Below are 18849 nucleotides of genomic sequence, written 5' to 3'. Positions count from 1 at the left end.
CGGTTCTAGGCGCTGCAGTCTGGAACCGCGAAACCGCTACGGTCGCAGGTTCGAATCCTGCCTCGGGCATGGATGTGTGTGATGTCCTTAGGTTAGTTCGGTTTAAATAGTTCTAAGTTCTAGGGGACTAATGACCTCAGAAGTTGAGTCCCATAGTGCTCAGAGCCATTTGAACCATCGACTGTGGGGAACTGTATCAAACGCCTTGAGGGAGTCAAGAAACACGGCATCTACCTGGGAACCCGTGTGTATGGCCCTCTGAGTCTCGTGGACGAATAGCACGAGCTGGGTTTCACACTATCCTCTTTTTCGGAACTCATGCTGATTCCTGCAGAGTAGATCTCTAGTCTCCAGAAAAGTCATTGTACTCGAACACAATACATGCTCCAAAACTCTACAACTGATCGACGTTAGAGGTACAGGTGTGTAGTTCTGCACATCTGTTCGACGTCCCTTCTTGAAAACTGGGATGTCCTGTGCCTTTTTCCAATCGTTTGGAACGCTACGCTCTTCTAGAGACCTACGGTACACTGCTGCAAGAAGGGGGGCAAGTTCCTTCGCGTACTCTGTGTAAAATCAAACTGGTATCCCAACAGGTCCAGCGGCCTTTCCTCTTTTGAGCGATTTTAATTGTTTTTCTATCCCTCTGTCATCTGTTTCGATATCTATCATTTTGTCATGTGTGCGACAATCTAGAGAAGGAACTACAGTGCAGTCTTCCTCTGTGAAACAGCTTTGGGAAAAGACATTTAGTATTTCGTCCTTTAGTCTGTCATCCTCTGTTTCAGTACCATTTCGGTCGCAGAGTGTCGGGACATTTTGTTTTGATCCACCTACCTCTTTGACGTAAGACCAAAATTTCTTACGATTTTCTGCCAAGTCAGAACATAGAACTTTATTTTCGAATTCATTGAACGCCTCTCGCATAGCTCTCCTCACACTACTTTCCGCTTCGCGTAATTTTTGTTTGCTGCAAGGCTTTGGCTATGTTTATGTTTGCTGTGAAGTTCCCTTTGCTTCTGCAGCAGTTTTCTAGCTCGGTTGTTGTACCACGGTGGCTCTTTTCCATCTCTTACGATCCTGCTTGGCACATACTCATCTAATGCATATTGTACGATGGTTTTGAACTTTGTCCACTGATCCTCAACACTATCTGCACTTGAGACAAAACTTTTGTGTTGTGCCGTGAAGTACTCTGAGATCAGCTTTTTGTCACTTTTGCTAAACAGAAAAATCGTCCTCCCTTATTCAATATTTCTATTTAAGGATGAAATCATCGATGCAGTAACCGCTTTATGATCGCTGATTCCCTGTTCTGCGTTAACTGTTTCAAATATTTCGGGTCTGTTTGTTACCAGAAGGTCTAATATGTTATCGCCACGAGTCTGTTCTCTGTTTAACTCCTCAAGGTAGTTTTCAGACAATGCACTTACAAAAATTTCACTGGATTCTTTGTCCCTGCCACCCGTTATAAACGTTTGAGTCTCCCAGTCTATATCCGGCAAATTAAAATCTCCACCCAGAACTATAACATGGTCGGCAAATCTACTCGAAATATTTTCCAAATTTTCCTTCAGATGCTCTGCCACAACAGCTGCTTGAGGTTAGTCAAAAGCCATTTAGGGGTCCCTAATTATCCAAAAGTAGGGCAGTACTATAGCCTCCATAAAAGTTTATTCCGAAGAAGGAAGTTAGATTCAGCAGAATGGAAGATATGTTTTCCATTATGACATGTGGATCTGCTGACAGATTACGTGCATCTACGATATGGCCATTGTGGGGCCAATAAATATATTGCTAAATTAAGTGAGAAGGTGATTTTCGACAACATGCATTGTGGAGTGACAATGGGGCTAGCTTCCTGTGTCATGTGTCAGAAGCTATTTGCAGTAAATAGTATTATGCAGGGAGATGTGCACAACGTAGAAAAAAGTGAACTCCTAGAATTATGTGCAGCCGAAATTTTCGGCCCCCTTCCAACATCAAAAGGAGGATGTAGCGATGTTTTTTGCGGTGACTAACGGTTTTAGCAAGTATGTCAAATTACATCCAGTACAGAGAGCTGATGCAAAAACGCTGGCAGACGAGCTAGAAAAGGACTATTTTGTAAAGACTGGCGAGACTAAGAGTCTCTTATCGGATAATGGCGGCAGTTGGTATCTGGAAAATTTAAAGCGTGTCTAGAAAAGGCCGAAATTCACCGCATAAGGAATTCGGCGTATTTTCCTCAGAGAAATATGAGTGAGAGGGTCATGTGTGAGATAAACAGTTTGTATAGAACTTAATGTGTAAGAAAGCATTCACCTTGGGCCGATCATGTCAAAAACTTTGGAGAAGTCGTCAATAAACTTAAACATCATGCAACAGGCTTTGCTCCCTGTAAACTAATGTTTAATCAAGAACTCCAGTACATTCTTTCAAACATGGCTGATTTTCCAGTCCTATCTCAGAGCTCTAGAGATGATAAGATGGCACAGGGTAGATCACACGTCCATATAAGAGCCTTGGACACAAAAAGGAGGCATGACATAAAATCTTCCCTCACTAGTGTTAACACTGGTGAACTAGTGTTATTCAAAACTAAAGAAAAGTCTAAGAAAATTTCAACAGAAACAAAGAAGTCCATGCACGTTTATGAAGGACCATTCAAGATAAGAGGTAAGCCACATGCAAAAGCATACCGTTTGACATACTCAAAAAGTAAGAGAGAACTAGTGTTAACACTGGTGAACTAATGTTATTCAAAACCACAGAAAGTCTGAGAAAATTTCAGCAGAAACATAGAAGTCCATGCACGTTTAAGAAGGACCATTCAAGATAATAGGTAAGCCACATGCAAAAGCATACTGTTTGACATACCCAAAAAGTAAGAGAGAACTAGGTCTATGAAACACTGTAGATCTGAAGCCTTTCAAAACCGACAGTAATCATATTCTGAAAAGAGCCTACCACTCTTTTGCAGATACATACACTCCTGGAAATTGAAATAAGAACACCGTGAATTCATTGTCCCAGGAAGGGGAAACTTTATTGACACATTCCTGGGGTCAGATACATCACATGATCACACTGACAGAACCACAGGCACATAGACACAGGCAACAGAGCATGCACAATGTCGGCACTAGTACAGTGTATATCCACCTTTCGCAGCAATGCAGGCTGCTATTCTCCCATGGAGACGATCGTAGAGATGCTGGATGTAGTCCTGTGGAACGGCTTGCCGTGCCATTTCCACCTGGCGCCTCAGTTGGACCAGCGTTCGTGCTGGACGTGCAGACCGCGTGAGACGACGCTTCATCCAGTCCCAAACATGCTCAATGCGGGACAGATCCGGAGATCTTGCTGGCCAGGGTAGTTGGCTTACACCTTCTAGAGCACGTTGGGTGGCACGGGATACATGCGGACGTGCATTGTCCTGTTGGAACAGCAAGTTCCCTTGCCGGTCTAGGAATGGTAGAACGATGGGTTGGACGACGGTTTGGATGTACCGTGCACTATTCAGTGTCCCCTCGACGATCACCAGTGGTGTACGGCCAGTGTAGGAGATCGCTCCCCACACCATGATGCCGGGTGTTGGCCCTGTGTGCCTCGGTCGTATGCAGTCCTGATTGTGGCGCTCACCTGCACGGCGCCAAACACGCATACGACCATCATTGGTACCAAGGCAGAAGCGACTCTCATCGCTGAAGACGATACGTCTCCATTCGTCCCTCCATTCACGCCTGTCGCGACACCACTGGAGGCGGGCTGCACGATGTTGGGGCGTGAGCGGAAGACGGCCTAACGGTGTGCGGGACCGTAGCCCAGCTTCATGGAGACGGTTGCGAATGGTCCTCGCCGATACCCCAGGAGCAACAGTGTCCCTAATTTGCTGGGAAGTGGCGGTGCGGTCCCCTACGGCACTGCATAGGATCCTACGGTCTTCGGTCTTGGCGTGCATCCGTGCGTCGCTGCGGTCCGGTCCCAGGTCGACGGGCACGTGCACCTTCCGTCGACCACTGGCGACAACATCGATGTACTGTGGAGACCTCACGCCCCACGTGTTGAGCAATTCGGCGGTACGTCCACCCGGCCTCCCGCATGCCCACTATACGCCCTCGCTCAAAGTCCATCAACTGCACATACGGTTCACGTCCACGCTGTCGCGGCGTGCTACCAGTGTTAAAGACTGCGATGGAGCTCCGTATGCCACGGCAAACTGGCTGACACTGACGGTGGCGGTGCACAAATGCTGCGCAGCTAGCGCCATTCGATGGCCAACACCGCGGTTCCTGGTGTGTCCGCTGTGCCGTGCGTATGATCATTGCTTGTACAGCCCTCTCGCAGTGTCCGGAGCAAGTATGGTGGGTCTGACACACCGGTGTCAATGTGTTCTTTTTTCCATTTCCAGGAGTGTAGTTTGGTGTACAGTGTAGTCCCAGCTTGATGGAACTTTATTTCCCTTTCCAGTTTTATTTTCTTCTTCTGTTCTATCTATAGTATGTAAGAAATATATGTCTTCACATAGTACATATGCTATTAGTTCGTAATATTTTCCTAGTAAGTAAGAATGATTCCCAAAAAAGACTTTATCCAAATGACGACTTCTAAGAGAATTTGAGAGGTAGTTTGCAGTAGTAAATTCTAAATGCTGAAATAACAATGGGCACTTGTGAGCACCAATGATAGAAAAATAATGGCTGAAGTAAACAAATAATAAATGAGATCCATAAAAAGGATTAGTAAGGTACAGATACTTTGTGTTAAGAGAAGTAACTGAGGCTGGAAATTTCTAAATTATGGAAGTTTACATTCTGTATAGATTAATAATCTTCATGTTGGGAGTATGGTTGTCTGTAGGTAGTAGAGGTTAATAATATGGCGCACTACAGGCAAGCCAAAGCATTTTGATATTACTTAAAGGAGGTATGTGGAAGTGGTGTGAGAATCACACCAAAGATATCTGTAAATAGTGAGGTCAGTAGGCTCACAAAGATAAAATGGGGGAGGAAGCGTCGAAAAATATGGATAAATGAAAATAGGGAAAAGCAGGACTAATGAAGTCAGTAGGCTGATATACACGTTAAAATGGTGAAGAATTGGTGAGTAATTCCTGCACATCCCATAAAAAGGTTGAGAAATGCATAATCTTGGGTAAGGTAGATGGTCATTTAACAGATAAATATTGACAATTTCAGATAACAATACACATAAACGAATGTGTTAAGGAATGCAAATTGTACACTTTTGGCAGGTTATAATAAAAATTGCTTTCTAATTATGTCTATAACAAACCAAAGTAGCCGCTGTCGAACAAATGACTCCATTAGCATAGTGATTGGTACGATAATTGAGCCATATGAAGATAGAACTTACAGAGATTACTCGATATTCTACGGAAATCGACATCTCAGGTAATGAAATAAATTGCTAACTAGCCCAAAATGTGGCTATTTAGAAACTTGTGTTCACTTTTAGAGCATAATTGCTATGGTTTATAAAAAAAAGTATTTTTCAAAGTTCGTGATTCAATCTTAATAATGATGTAACTAGTGGAAGTGACCTACAGTAATGTCACGATTTTGTGAAGTGCCGATTGCCAATAATCATTTTGAGAATGTTAATAACAGTTTTCAAAATAATAAATTAAAAAAGAAAACTTCTTTCTGATAATTCTCAGTTGTTTATTTAAATTATAGAAAGAAATTAGAATATAGATGTGTTTTGTTCTCCCTTAGAAGAGAAGCTTAGGCTATGTTATCTATTTCTCAGGGACATGGAGGCTTCATGAAAGGCAACCTTCAAGCTTATGGAGTAAGAAGGGACGACACCTACCACAGTGACTCCCCCCCCCCCCCCCCACCAATTTCCGTTTTTGTAGTAGCGTATTGTGAAGAACGCCATACTTTGTGACTTCCCACTCTACCTTAATCTGTTAGCAAAAGTGGTTCGTAAAGACACACAAAACAGTGCCTATGGTTATGATTAATTGAGTAAGTACTAAAAAGCGAGGTGCTTTTGTGTGTTCCTCTTTCAGGTTAAGATTTAAAATTCTAAATCATAAAATTAATTTTACAATAATCGAAAATTTACTTTCATGGCTTTATGTCACTTTAAGAACATCATTTCTAAAAATCCAGTATATTATGTCTCTCTCTCTCTATCTCTCTCTCTCTCTCTCTCTCTCTCTCTCTCTCTCTCTCTCTCTCTCTCCCTCCCTCTCCCTCCCACTCTCTCTTGTGGGTGTGATATTAAGAAAACGTTATCTAAAATCAGTTTCATTTGAAAGAGGTCAGCTACAGAAACATTACTTGTTTCTAATATTTAACTTTGGTCAAAAATAATTTTTTTCACAAAAGTAAATAGAGGGTGACATGGCGAATCGAGCTCTGTATCATTGTGAGAGATACAGAGGTGAGCAAGTGTGCCAGGACTTACCCAGTTCACTACTTCTAGCACCATGTCATGTAACACACCTGTGTGTACCATACAAAGTATTGCATCATAACCTAATAGTGAACTTAAAAATTAAAATAACTTTTTGTAACTTTGTAAGTTTAAGCTTGAGTATGTCTATGGTAACATTGTGAAATCTCAGAATAATCTGATGAATACGTTATGATAAATATATTATTTTAAGAAAAAAAGGAGCATTAATAATGAATCTAGAAAGCTAAAAATTGTTCAGAATGTGCAAATGTATGTCACACATCTCATCATAATCAGGGCAGTATTTTGGTCAAATCGGCGCTTTTGCGAAAAATTGAGGACGCTATATATTAGACTCAGAAAGACAAAAATTCGTATGTAGCCTCAGTTTGTTATGAAAAAAGTATGTGACACCAATAAGCAACCTCTATTTGTTTTCGAGTTACTTACTAAAAACCAAATTTGGAATGAAAATACCCCTATTCATAATAGATTAGGTATCATTTGCATTTCTTACAGAAAGTTCTAATTACAGCACTTGATGAAATTGATGAAATAGACACAGCTGTACAAAGTTTCAAGACTTTATTATAAATAACAATCATTATAAGGAATTTAGAGACAGTTCACTGTTCATGATCCAATATTGGTTCCATTCTACAAATTCTAGCTGCCAAAGTTTTAAAGCATTTAAGCTAAAACTTTTTCAGTAACTAAAGCAGACTTAACTCTAAATATAAAAATTATGAAGATTGTAAATTTTTAAGCGACAGAGGTATTAATTAATATGTATTGAGAAAGGGACCATTTAGATGATGCTATCTGTGCCTAGAGTAGTTGATGCCAAATTTTCTGTTTGGTGGTCTGCTTCGCCCATGTACAAATACAGCCAGTGAAGCAGTGAAAAGAGACACATTGTACTGAGATATCAACCTGTCCACATCAGTCAAATATCTGTATATGCTGTGCCTTGGGTGACATCACAGAAGGATTGCTACCAAAAGCGTTTTTGGTAGAAGTAGGAACTAAAATTTTGTGAGGACTGTACACTATCCTGGATCGCTTTGATTTTATGGAAGGAAGTGTCTGTGTGCAGCCCATAATACTGAAAAATGTGTTTTGGTAATTGATGAGATTATTTTCCAATTTAAAGGCGAGCAATTAACTTTGATGATTAGAAGAATGGCTGATAGACCATTTATCTTGGAACTTCATGTAGAGGTCACCTCTGAGCTGTTAGTAGTGCTGTTTCCGATAAGGATGTTATTTTTATTATCAGGAATATATTGTATTTTGTGCATGTAAGCTTTTACTGTACATATTAGTCAGTTACAATTCAAAAATTTATTTATAGTGATAGTTTTTGATCCTGCTAACTAAATAGCAAGTAGGAACATTTTATTTCAGAGGGTACAGCAGTTTATTTATGCTGATTCTGTTTCAATGAGAATATCTTTAAGAAATCCAGACTGAAAACCAAGATTTTAGCTTTACTATATTCCACATTTAAAAATTTATCCATGATGCGAAAAGAAATGTTCATTTTATTAAAAAATAAAAAAAACAAAAACTCTAAAATTTGTTCAAGTTAAATAACATGAACTGATTTATTTTTATTTTGTTCCTTACTGCATTTTTTATATTGTTTTATTTTGTTATCCAAACAGTTTTTATGGTCATCAAACCTAATTTCACTTTTTGCAAGAGATTTTTAACTCATTTTGATTTTTTCTCTTCCATTATTTTTCCACAAGTTTCATTTGTCATTTGTTCTAAATCTTTCTTGTTTACTCATGGAATTCCATAAATATTATTTTTTGAATAATCACTTATGTCAAATTCGTTTACGATCGATTTCATAGCTTAATAAATATTTTCGTTCCTTATATCACAAATAAACGAATGTGTGTCCATTTAACATAAATCAGTATTTTCACTGTATTTGGGTTTCAGAACATTATAGGGAAAATCACAAATTTTTATTTTTGAGATATGTAGAGTTCTCATTGGAATATAAATTGGTTTATTGGTTTTTACCAATGTTTTTTGTATTAACTGCAACCTGGATTTTCTGAAAATAGAGTAATATGCTCCTAATGTTGTTTGGAAATGTATTTCATATATTTTCCTGGATCTGTTATTATTTTAATATTGTATTTGTAATATTTTCCATCGTTTTTCCAAACACTGAACTGTTCATTAACTTGTAAAAGTCCACCCAGTTAGCCATGTGGTCTAACACACATGCTTTCCAGGCAGGAGGGCGTGCCTGTCCCCAGTACGAATCCGCTTGGCGGATTAGTGTCGAGTTTCGGTGTGCCAGACAGTCTGTGGAAGGTTCTTCATCCGGTTTTCCATAGTAATACTGTGTCCATGATTGCTGTGTAAACACTTTCTCCATGTATGCATACACCATAATTACCCTACCATGCAAACACTGGGGTTACACTAGTCTCATGTGAGATGTTCCCAGGGGGAGGGGAGGGCACTGTGGGTGAAACAGCATAGTGACCCTGGGTTCGGTGTGGGGCAGTGGTGGGGTGAGTGGACTGCTGTAGCCTGTTGTGGAGATGTGAACCACTATGGGGGGGGGGGGGTGGAGAAGATTCTCTGTCGTTTCTAGGTCCCCAGTTCCACACAATACAATTCAATGTATAGACATCATATTCGAATTTGTTAGCTGCATTTTTCTCATTTCTATATTGTGGTCAATGTATTTTTCAAGGAACTTGTATTTTCAAATGATAAGATACTATGAAATTTTATCAATTTTAATCCAAGTTTTTATCATTGTTTAAGATTTCTATAATATAAAACATTTTTTCTTTATTATTTATTTTAATTTAATTCCTTCTTCAGGTGATAATGGCATATCCTTATGCAAATCATGTATTCTAAATCAGCTTCTAAAATATAACTATATATAATATCATCTGGTATTTTAAGAATTTTGTCAGAATTGAAATATTTTAGTTATAACCAACTGAAGTCTGCAAATGTTGAGACATTCTCCAAATATATAAATTATTTGTGTATAAATATGCAACATAATTTGGTTGTTTTTATGGCTCAAAATTTTTCATATATCTATCATTTTATTTTGAATATCTTTTAATACTTTGAGAAAATCCACCTCAGATTAATTTTTCAAGAAATAGAACCATATCATAATCGTCTAATAAATGTATTTCTACTTTTACCAGATTTAATGTAGAATCCCAAGATAAACCAGAAGCTATAAAATACCAAGATGGATCGAATTAATAAGATTTAATATTTGTATCTCTAAAATTTTCGAAATTATATGCTAAAATTAAAATGTGAAATTAATAAAAAAATTTGTGAATTCACCTAAATTTTTAATATGATATTTTTCCAAACTTATTTTCAGTGAATATAATTTTTATCAGAAATGTTTCCTTCATTAAGTCAAAAATACATAATTTTGTCACTTGTAATTTTTCTTCAAAAGCTATATACTATTTGGGATAAACTTCTTTTTCAATTATTAAATAAAATCGTTCACCTTTAAAAAACCTTGCTGTTATTCTAAATTGTTCTTTTGTAAGAGTAGAAGCTAATTTTACAGTACTTGATGCGATAAATTTAATTGTATCAGAAAATTTTAATGGTACTCCATCTTCGACCATTGTACTGAGTCAAACATATTTTTGGTCAATATATGGAATGCTGTTAATATTTTCTTGGTCTATTGCTAATTCTTTAATGAACAAATGAACATTATAATTTGTTAAATTATCTATACAAACTGGAATAAAATTAGGATTTTGATAATGAAGATTATAATCTTTGCAAGAACTTCCTTGATATTTTCCTGTTAGATGAAAATGGTCTCTCACTTTTTATTCACCTACAGAAAATCCTTTTTCACAGATACAATTAATGGTTTTTTATTTTCTATTTATTTGTCATTATCATTAGAACATTTTTATTGTATATTCCTTTATTTTCTCTACATTCTTGTTGCAAAATTTCAAAGAATTTTTTCGCTCCATATTTATCAGTAAATCTAACAGGACTTTTATAGTCACTGTTAGCATAATAACTAAATGATGTTGGTAAATGTTTGTGATATTTATTAATAGAAGCTTTTTCTGGGTTTGGTTGTCGAGTGTTAACATCTTTTAAAAGACATGGGAAATCTGGATAAATTGAAAAGTACTCATAATGATATATTATAATATTCAAATTTAATTTTCTCACAGTGCACATGGATATCTATCTTTACTTCTTTATGTTCCATACTATTGTTTTGATGAGTGTTTAATTTTTATTGACATTAAAAATATCTTAAACATCTATCACAAGGATAAATTTGATGTCCATTTTGTTTGATAATGGGGCTAATGAATCTAGATAGATATTTTATTTGACAATAATGAGAATTAATTTCTTCTTGAATAAGAAGAAGATTAACCTGTTTTTCTTATTTACATTCTGTTTTCAGCTTTGGGAATCTCTGTTAACTGAACAGGAAAATTGATTTTTGAGTTTTAGAAAATTGAATTTAATTCTAATCCAAAATATTTATGTTTACTAACTCTTTCTTTATGACAATCTTTTTAATATAAAGCTGATTTTACTGACTGAAGAAAGCATTTTTGATTTGTATTTTGTAAATTAAGTATCGGTTTTTTATCTTTAATTTATTTTGGTAAATGGATATAAGGAGAACCAAAGTTTGGATTGTGTCTATTAGCACTTAGTTCTAAAGTATTTAGGTAAAATTAAAACCAATTAGATTTTTTGTTTGCAGTTCTTCCATTTCAGTTAATAGTTTATTTCTTGAGTTTTGATAATAATGTTAGAAGTTAGTTGTTCTTAATGAGGCTTCATTACTTGTTTTAAAATTAAATTCATTTATTTTTTCTTGTATTTTAAAATTACATAATAATTTCACTTTAGCTTGAATCGCTCTTCCTTGTATTAAAATGTCCTTTAATTTAGAGATTACTTCTTCTTTAATTTGATTACAAAATTTCTTGTCATTCAACAGTATTATCAACATTATTAATTTTGTACGTTTTTATTCTAGATTTAAAAGCAGAAACTTTTCTATTCATTCATTTACACGATTTAAAAAATCAGCATCTAGAAAATTGTAACCTGAATAACTTTTCAGATATTTTTTGTTTAATTTCTTGATATTATCTACTAGAAGCTTTTGAAAATAATTCTCATTATCAGTGTTATTAATATTACCTTCACATTTATTGTTTATAAACTTTACAATAATTTTAAAAATTCTTGTTTTATAGATTTTGTGAATATTATTTAAGGATTATTTGTTCAAATCGTTATCCTTATCATTAATATTGTTGTCAGATCTTTCGATAAGGAAGATTAATTGTTGTTTATTAAGTTTGGAATACTCTTTTAACGTCTTTGTTTTGCAGGTTTCATGAAATTCTCTTAGACATTTTTTATTCAATTCGTTATCATTATTATTAATGTTGTCAACAGGATTTTGAATAAGAGTGATTAATTTGTCTTTATTAAGTTCAGAATAATTTTTTAATTTTTTTGTTTTAAAAGTTGGTTGAAATTCTTTTATATTATTTTACCTTAGTTCTCTCTTCTTTATTTTTGTCATATTAAAATAATCAATAAATTCCTTTAGATTTTCTCTAGTTACTTTTAAATAACCTTTTGCTTTACAATAATTTCCAAATCAGCATAACATAATCCACATTTTTCTTTGCAATGATTTTCTAAGTTATGAAATGGTACAGATTTTTGAGTGCATTTTGTTTTGTTTTTATTTATATAGAAAAACTTTAACTTTTGGAGAAATTGAAAAGTTTACAATTGAAATGTACTCTTAGTTTTTTAATGAAAATTTCAATCCATGATATAGATAGACAAGGTGTGACAGAGATTATTTATAAAGACAAAAAGTAATTAAATTTTCTTAAATAAATAAAAATTTGGTTTGTGGTTGTAGATTAACACAGTCTCAGAGAACCTATCTATAAAGAAAAAATTAATCATATTCTTTATTTTTTAAATACAATGGTTATATCATCTGCTGTTATAGATAACCATGATGTCAAATAACTTACTTATAAAGAAAAAACTATTATTTTATTTATTATTTATTTAACTAAATGAAAGTTATTTGTCATCATAATTAAATTTTTGAATGTGGAATACAGTAAAACTAAGATCTTGGTTTTAAATCTGGAAATTAAAAAATAAGTATTCTGTTTGCACCACAATCAACATAAAGATACCACTGTATACAGAGAGTAATGTGGGCTTGCAGACTGGAAACTGTGGTCAGTATGTTCTCCATCCCTTTCTGGCTGATCGCAAATGCAGTTATCAGGCTCTTGTAAATGATGAAGATTGTTTATATATTTACCGACCACTATACCACCGTGTCGCTACACTACATATAGGGATTTTTGGCTCTTTTTTCCAAAATGTGGGGACGTAGGGATGAATTTCCAATCCCTCTGTTAAACGAAGGGCATTTTGGTTAAAGAAAGAAAAATCGTAAAACAAGAAATTAAAAAAGAAAAGTTGCTTGATTGTATAAATCTTAAACATTGTAATGTCTGTCAATACTGCATAGAGGAATTTGGGCAAGAAGGGTCTGCCTAATGGACAAAACGACGTACAGAAGGAAATTATTTTAACCGCTGTGTGGAGAGGGTGCGTGATAGGTGAAATACTGATCTGTTTCTTGCTTACACGAAAGTAACATGGATACGGGAATGCACATTACGAGACAGCAATTTGAAATGCGTTACTGATTTGTAGCAAAGGATGTAAATTAAACTAAAGTTGTTGCAGTACATTGCAATGATTAGAAGGAAAATGGCTACTGTTGAGGAAACCCTGACACTATCAACAATGATGAATAGAAGACAATTAACTCGAAGTGCTCCAAATGGGGCGACATGCGACGACCGAAAATAGGGGCCCATCACGCAAATTTCTATCATGTACCTTGTAATCTCCATACCATTGTTACTTCCTCAGGAGCCCACAGTTACACTCTTAACTTCCCTGGGGGCAATAGTGTGTCTGTCTTCCTTGTGTGTTTACATGTTAAAAATAAAAGATAAAAAGCTGTCACAGATCAGTTCAGTTCCTACAGCGTTAACATAAGCTTGTGAAGTTTCTTTTTGTGGGGTGTATGTCTTTTTATTATGGCTTCAGTATCGAAAAATAAAAGAGTTACAAAATAATGGCAGTCAAAGCTGAAAACAGATATTTAGGGAAGTGTGGGAAGAGGAAGAATAGTTGAAATGGTGGTTAACTGCATATCCCAGAGACAGTTATCGTGTTCGTTGCGGGGTGTGTGATTTTAGTTTGTGCGCTGGAAGACGGAAATTTTTGAAGCACGCAAATAGCGATTCGTACTACAGTCGAATGTCACAATTTATTAAACCGTTACTGTTTTTATCGTGGGTGCGTCAACATACTACAAGCACTGCAAGTCTTTAGCTCGAAGAGGACACCAAAGCTGCTGAAATAAGATTTGTGACAGCATTTGCTAAGCACTCACTATCCTAGTCAACAATAGATCATATAGGTGAGCTGATAAAAGACAATTTCGTCGATTCTAAAATTTCCTAAAACATAAACAGCATAGCTTCCCAAATAATATTTTGTCTAAAAACAGTGACCGTTCAGTGTACAAAATTATTAATAATGGGAAAATGTTACTTCCCAAGACGTGATTAGTTTTTATTTCTGGTTTTCGTCAGTCTAGAATTTTTTGCGTCCCTGGGGACTTTCAAGGCGAACGTAGGAACTTTTTACATGTTGCATAGGGGACATAGCCGACAATCAGTTACCAGCACTGTTCGCTAGTAGTCATTTCTTTATGATGGTACTTGGATGGAAAAACACTTTGACGATAGTGTAAGTATATTATTTCAGGCCGAAGGAAACTCCTCTTGTCTCAGGCAAAACATAGGAAAGCGTGGAGAAGAAGGAATCACGTACATCTTCCAGTTGATTCTTAAATCGTCTTTCTGGTTTTTTTCTGCCAGTTTTTGGGCCTCCTCTGTGTGCCTGTACACTTGATTGTGGCCTATTTCTCCATGGCCTTGGTACGACCCTGCTAACATGAGGTTAACTGTGAAGTACAATAAGTACACGATGCAGACGTTATGCGGTGAATACGTCAAAAAAATGGACAAAGTGAGAATAAGTGATCTTGCTGATTCCTATTCAAATATTCGATCCCAACAAGAAAAAACCATACTATAATTGCTTGTATTTTCTGTTGCCACCATAAATGAATCTTTGTAAGGAAATGTAGGTCCTTTTTAGCTGTGGTTTTTGGTGGAATTCTGAAGATTTGTTAGGTTTTCATTACTTGACAGTCGCTAACTACCAACTATCTCCCAGCAGAGACATCATGGGCTTGCAGCTTCCTTCTTCGTGCAAAGTAACCTATTTCAAATGGTTCAAATGGCTCTGAGCACTATGGGACTTAACTTCTGAGGTCATCAGTCCCCTAGAACTTAGAACTACTTAAACCTAACTAACCTAAGGACATCACACACATCCATGCCCGAGGCAGGATTCGAACCTTTGACCGTAGTGGTCGCGCAGTTCCAAACTGTAGCGCCTAGAACCGGTTGGCCACTCCGGCCGGCAAAGTAACCTATTTAACGATCACAATCATGTAGTCGCAAAGTAGCAGGTACCAACTGAGAGGATCTTGGGAAACATAGTAAATTCTTATGCACAGTTTTGAACACATAAATGAATTATCAAATTATATTAATGGATCTTCCTTTAATATTTGATAGAAAAATGACGTGTTTAAGATTAAAAAAACATTAAAACAGCAGTTTATGCCGCTAATACCTGTTTCTTATGATGAGTTTTCTGCTTTGTAGTCCACAGCCATCAGGTTGTCAGCTATCGACGGCCTAATAAGCTGAAAACCGATTCGTAATAAACAACTATACATTCTTTGTTTCGCATCCTGCCATAATGTAGTTCCTAAAATGCACTGCACTTTATTTCAATTAAATGCTCTTATTCGACATATATAGTTAAATTAAAGTCTAGATCGGTAGATCGCTGTATGTGTTACACCACCCTCACTGCACTATGTGCCAAGTTATATTGGAGGCTGGGTCGCTAATAAAAAGTGGCTTAATACACAATAGTTGGTGGACGGCAGTTCCATCACATAAAGTGACTCTGGTCGATATGGCAAACAGCGGAATAGCTCTAACTGCCTGTTGGCCATTGCAGTTGGCGGTACATCCATATTTATGGCTGCGCCTCCTCCTGTGCAGTGAGCTTTGCTGACGCTTACATTGCAGCGCCACGAACAGCAAAGAGCCATACATGCAAAGAACAGCGGACAGCACGTAACCTAAATGCGATATTTCCGTCCGATCCGCAGAAGTTAAGCTCTTCCTTACCGGTGGCCACAGGTTTAGCAATCATTCTTTCAGTCCGTTTCTCTTTTTTAGATTGTTCACATGATTAGCACATGCCCATCCTGAATTTAGCGTCGTCAAGACACAATTAATACCTTTATACGCGCTACCAATGATAATATTACCCATGACTGTGCGCTGAGGTGGAATTATTAAACATAGTTTTCCGAAATCCTTTCACCAAAAAAGGCGAAGTAAATAGTCCAGAATTCAAGTGAAGAAATGCAGCCAAGATGACTAACTTCAAGGTACATATTCTCGGTGCAACGAAGCAGCTTAAACCATTTAATAACTACAGGTCTTCTGGTCAACATTACATACCAGTTAAGTTTTTCTTAGAGTGTACTGACATATTAGCTCCATACTTAACGATAACATAAAACCGCTCACTCAACGGAAGATCCGTATCCAAAGACCGGAACGTTGCACAGGTCACACCAGTACTCAAGAAAGGAAACAGCAGTAATTCGATGAATTACGGACCTATACTACTGACACTGATTTGCTGTAGAATGAATGCTATTGACAGGGAATATCAAACTGATTCCACACTTCTAGATTTCCAAAAGACTTTTTACGCCGTTCCTCACAGGAGACTTCTAACAAAATTGCGTGCAGCCGAGTATCGCCTCAGTTATGCAACTGCGTTCGTGATTTCCTAACAGATAGGTCACTGTTTGTAGCACCTGATGGAAAGTCATGGAGTAAAACAGAAGTGCTATCTGCAATTCCCCAAGGAAGTATTATAGGCCCTCTGCTGTTCCGAACCTATATAAACGATTTAAGAGACAATTGTGCAGTCTTTTTAGGTTGTTTGCAGATGATGTAGTCATTTATCGTCTTGTAAAGTCACCAGGCGATCGAAACCAAGTCCATAACGACTTAGACACGATGTCTATATAGTGCGACTAGTGAAAATTGACTCTAAAAAGAGGAAAGTGTTGAATCATCCACATGAGTATTAAAAGGAATCCGTTACATTTCGGTTACACGATAACTCACAGTAATGTGAAGGCTGCCAATTCAACTAAATATCTAGGAATTATAATTACGAACTTAAGTTGGAACGAACACATACATTATGTTGCGAGGAAAGCGAAGCAAAGACTGCGTTTTACTGGCAGTACACTTAGAAAATGCAAAATATCTACTAAAGAGACTGCATACATTACGCTTGTCCGTCCTCTGCTACAGTTCTGCTGAACGCTATCGGATTCTTACAAGTTAAGATTGATGGAGAATATCGAAAAAATGCAGAGAAGGGCAGTTCGTTTTGTACAATCGCGAAACAGGGGAGCGAGTGTCACGTATAAGAGAAGCGAGTTGGGGTGGCAGTCATTAAAGAAAAGACCCTTCTCGTTGCCGCAAGTTCTTTTCACGAAATTTCAATCATCCACTTTTTCATCTGAATGTGAAAATATTTTATTGACGCTAACCTTCATAGGAAGAAATGATTATGATAACAAAGTAAGAGAAATAAGAGCTCGCACGCAATGATTTCAGCGTTAATTTTTCCCACACGCTGTTGGAGAGTGGAACGGTAGAGAAAAAGTCAGAGGGTGGTTCGACGAACCCTCTGCCAGGCATTTAACAGTGAATTGCAGAGCAGTCATGAAAATGGAGACGTAGAAGGGTATCTGTGTAGAGGTCACACTACATAGTGATTTCTGATGACAGCACGTAGCCTTAGTACATTATTTCCGTCAGACCTGCAGAAGTTAACCTCTTCCCTACCGGTGGTCACATGTTTAGCAATCATTCTTTCAGTCCATTTCTCTGTTTTTAGGTTGTTCACATGATTAGCACACTCCCATCCTAAATTTAGCAGTTATTATTATTATTATTATGCAGGTTGTTCGTTTTAACATGCGACAATTAAATATCTCGAAAACGGCGCATAATAAGAAACAAATGTTGTAGGTGAAAAGTTAATGTTAATAAGGGGACATCTGTTCGTGCTACAGCTGGTCACCTCCTAACCACCCCTCCTGCATGGACGGAGTCAACTTCGCATTTTCAAATGGGAACCCCAGATATCTGTTACATATTCGGGTTATGCGCAAAAATGCGCCCGGTTTAGGCTGATCATTGTATCCCATTCGTGGTAGATGGCGCTGTAATCGACAAATATCAGGTGTGCCTGTTTTTGCAATTAAGAACCGACGAATGTGATTCTACATTTCACTTACGATCGAAATGTAAACCTTTGTGTTCTAAAGGTTGACATTTATGTACGAAATTGCCTTTAGCGTTGCATATGCGATTGTACAGTTCAAATAATGTGGCTAGACATTGACACTGCTGGAAAATAAGGTACTTTTATTGCAAACTATTTTTCTGTTCCCTACAGGCATGATTGTGATGAGTCCCAAACCATCGGAATGCTTGATTTCGGTGGCCGTCCTCGAACGCAGCCATTGGGTAACTCATTTCGGCGTGTGTATCCATCTAACTTCCGTAAATCTCGCGTTGGTCGGTACGCGACTACCTGCGGGATACAAACCATAACCACTGTAATGACGCAAAGTTTTCGTGAAGTGATAGATGCCATGGGTACTCACAGATATCAAGCATCTCAATGGTGAGAGGCAAGAGGACTGACCTTTATCAAGCATTCAGATGGGAACAGAAAACTATCCACATAGTTGTTCCTGGATCGCACAAAACATAGAGTCTTACCAGACATTGAAACAGCTAACCATATTGTACTGTAGAATCAAATTCGCAACACTAAAGTTAATTTGTAACATAAATAGGCCTCTGAACCGTTATAACAGATAGATTTACATTTATATCACAAATGAAATGTAGAATCAAATTTGTCAGTTTTTAATTGCAAGAGCAAACACACTTGATATTTTCGTATTACAGCGCCATCGAAAACAATAGCTTCAGTAAGTATTCTGTGACGTAATATTCGAGTATGCAATAAAAATTGGGGACGTTCTCATATGAAAATACAAAGTTGGCTCCGACCACACAGGAGGTGTGGTTACGT

Source organism: Schistocerca serialis, chromosome 3, assembly GCF_023864345.2.
Source record: "Schistocerca serialis cubense isolate TAMUIC-IGC-003099 chromosome 3, iqSchSeri2.2, whole genome shotgun sequence".
NCBI lineage: Eukaryota > Metazoa > Arthropoda > Insecta > Orthoptera > Acrididae > Schistocerca > Schistocerca serialis.
This window is presented reverse-complemented; position numbering follows the sequence as displayed.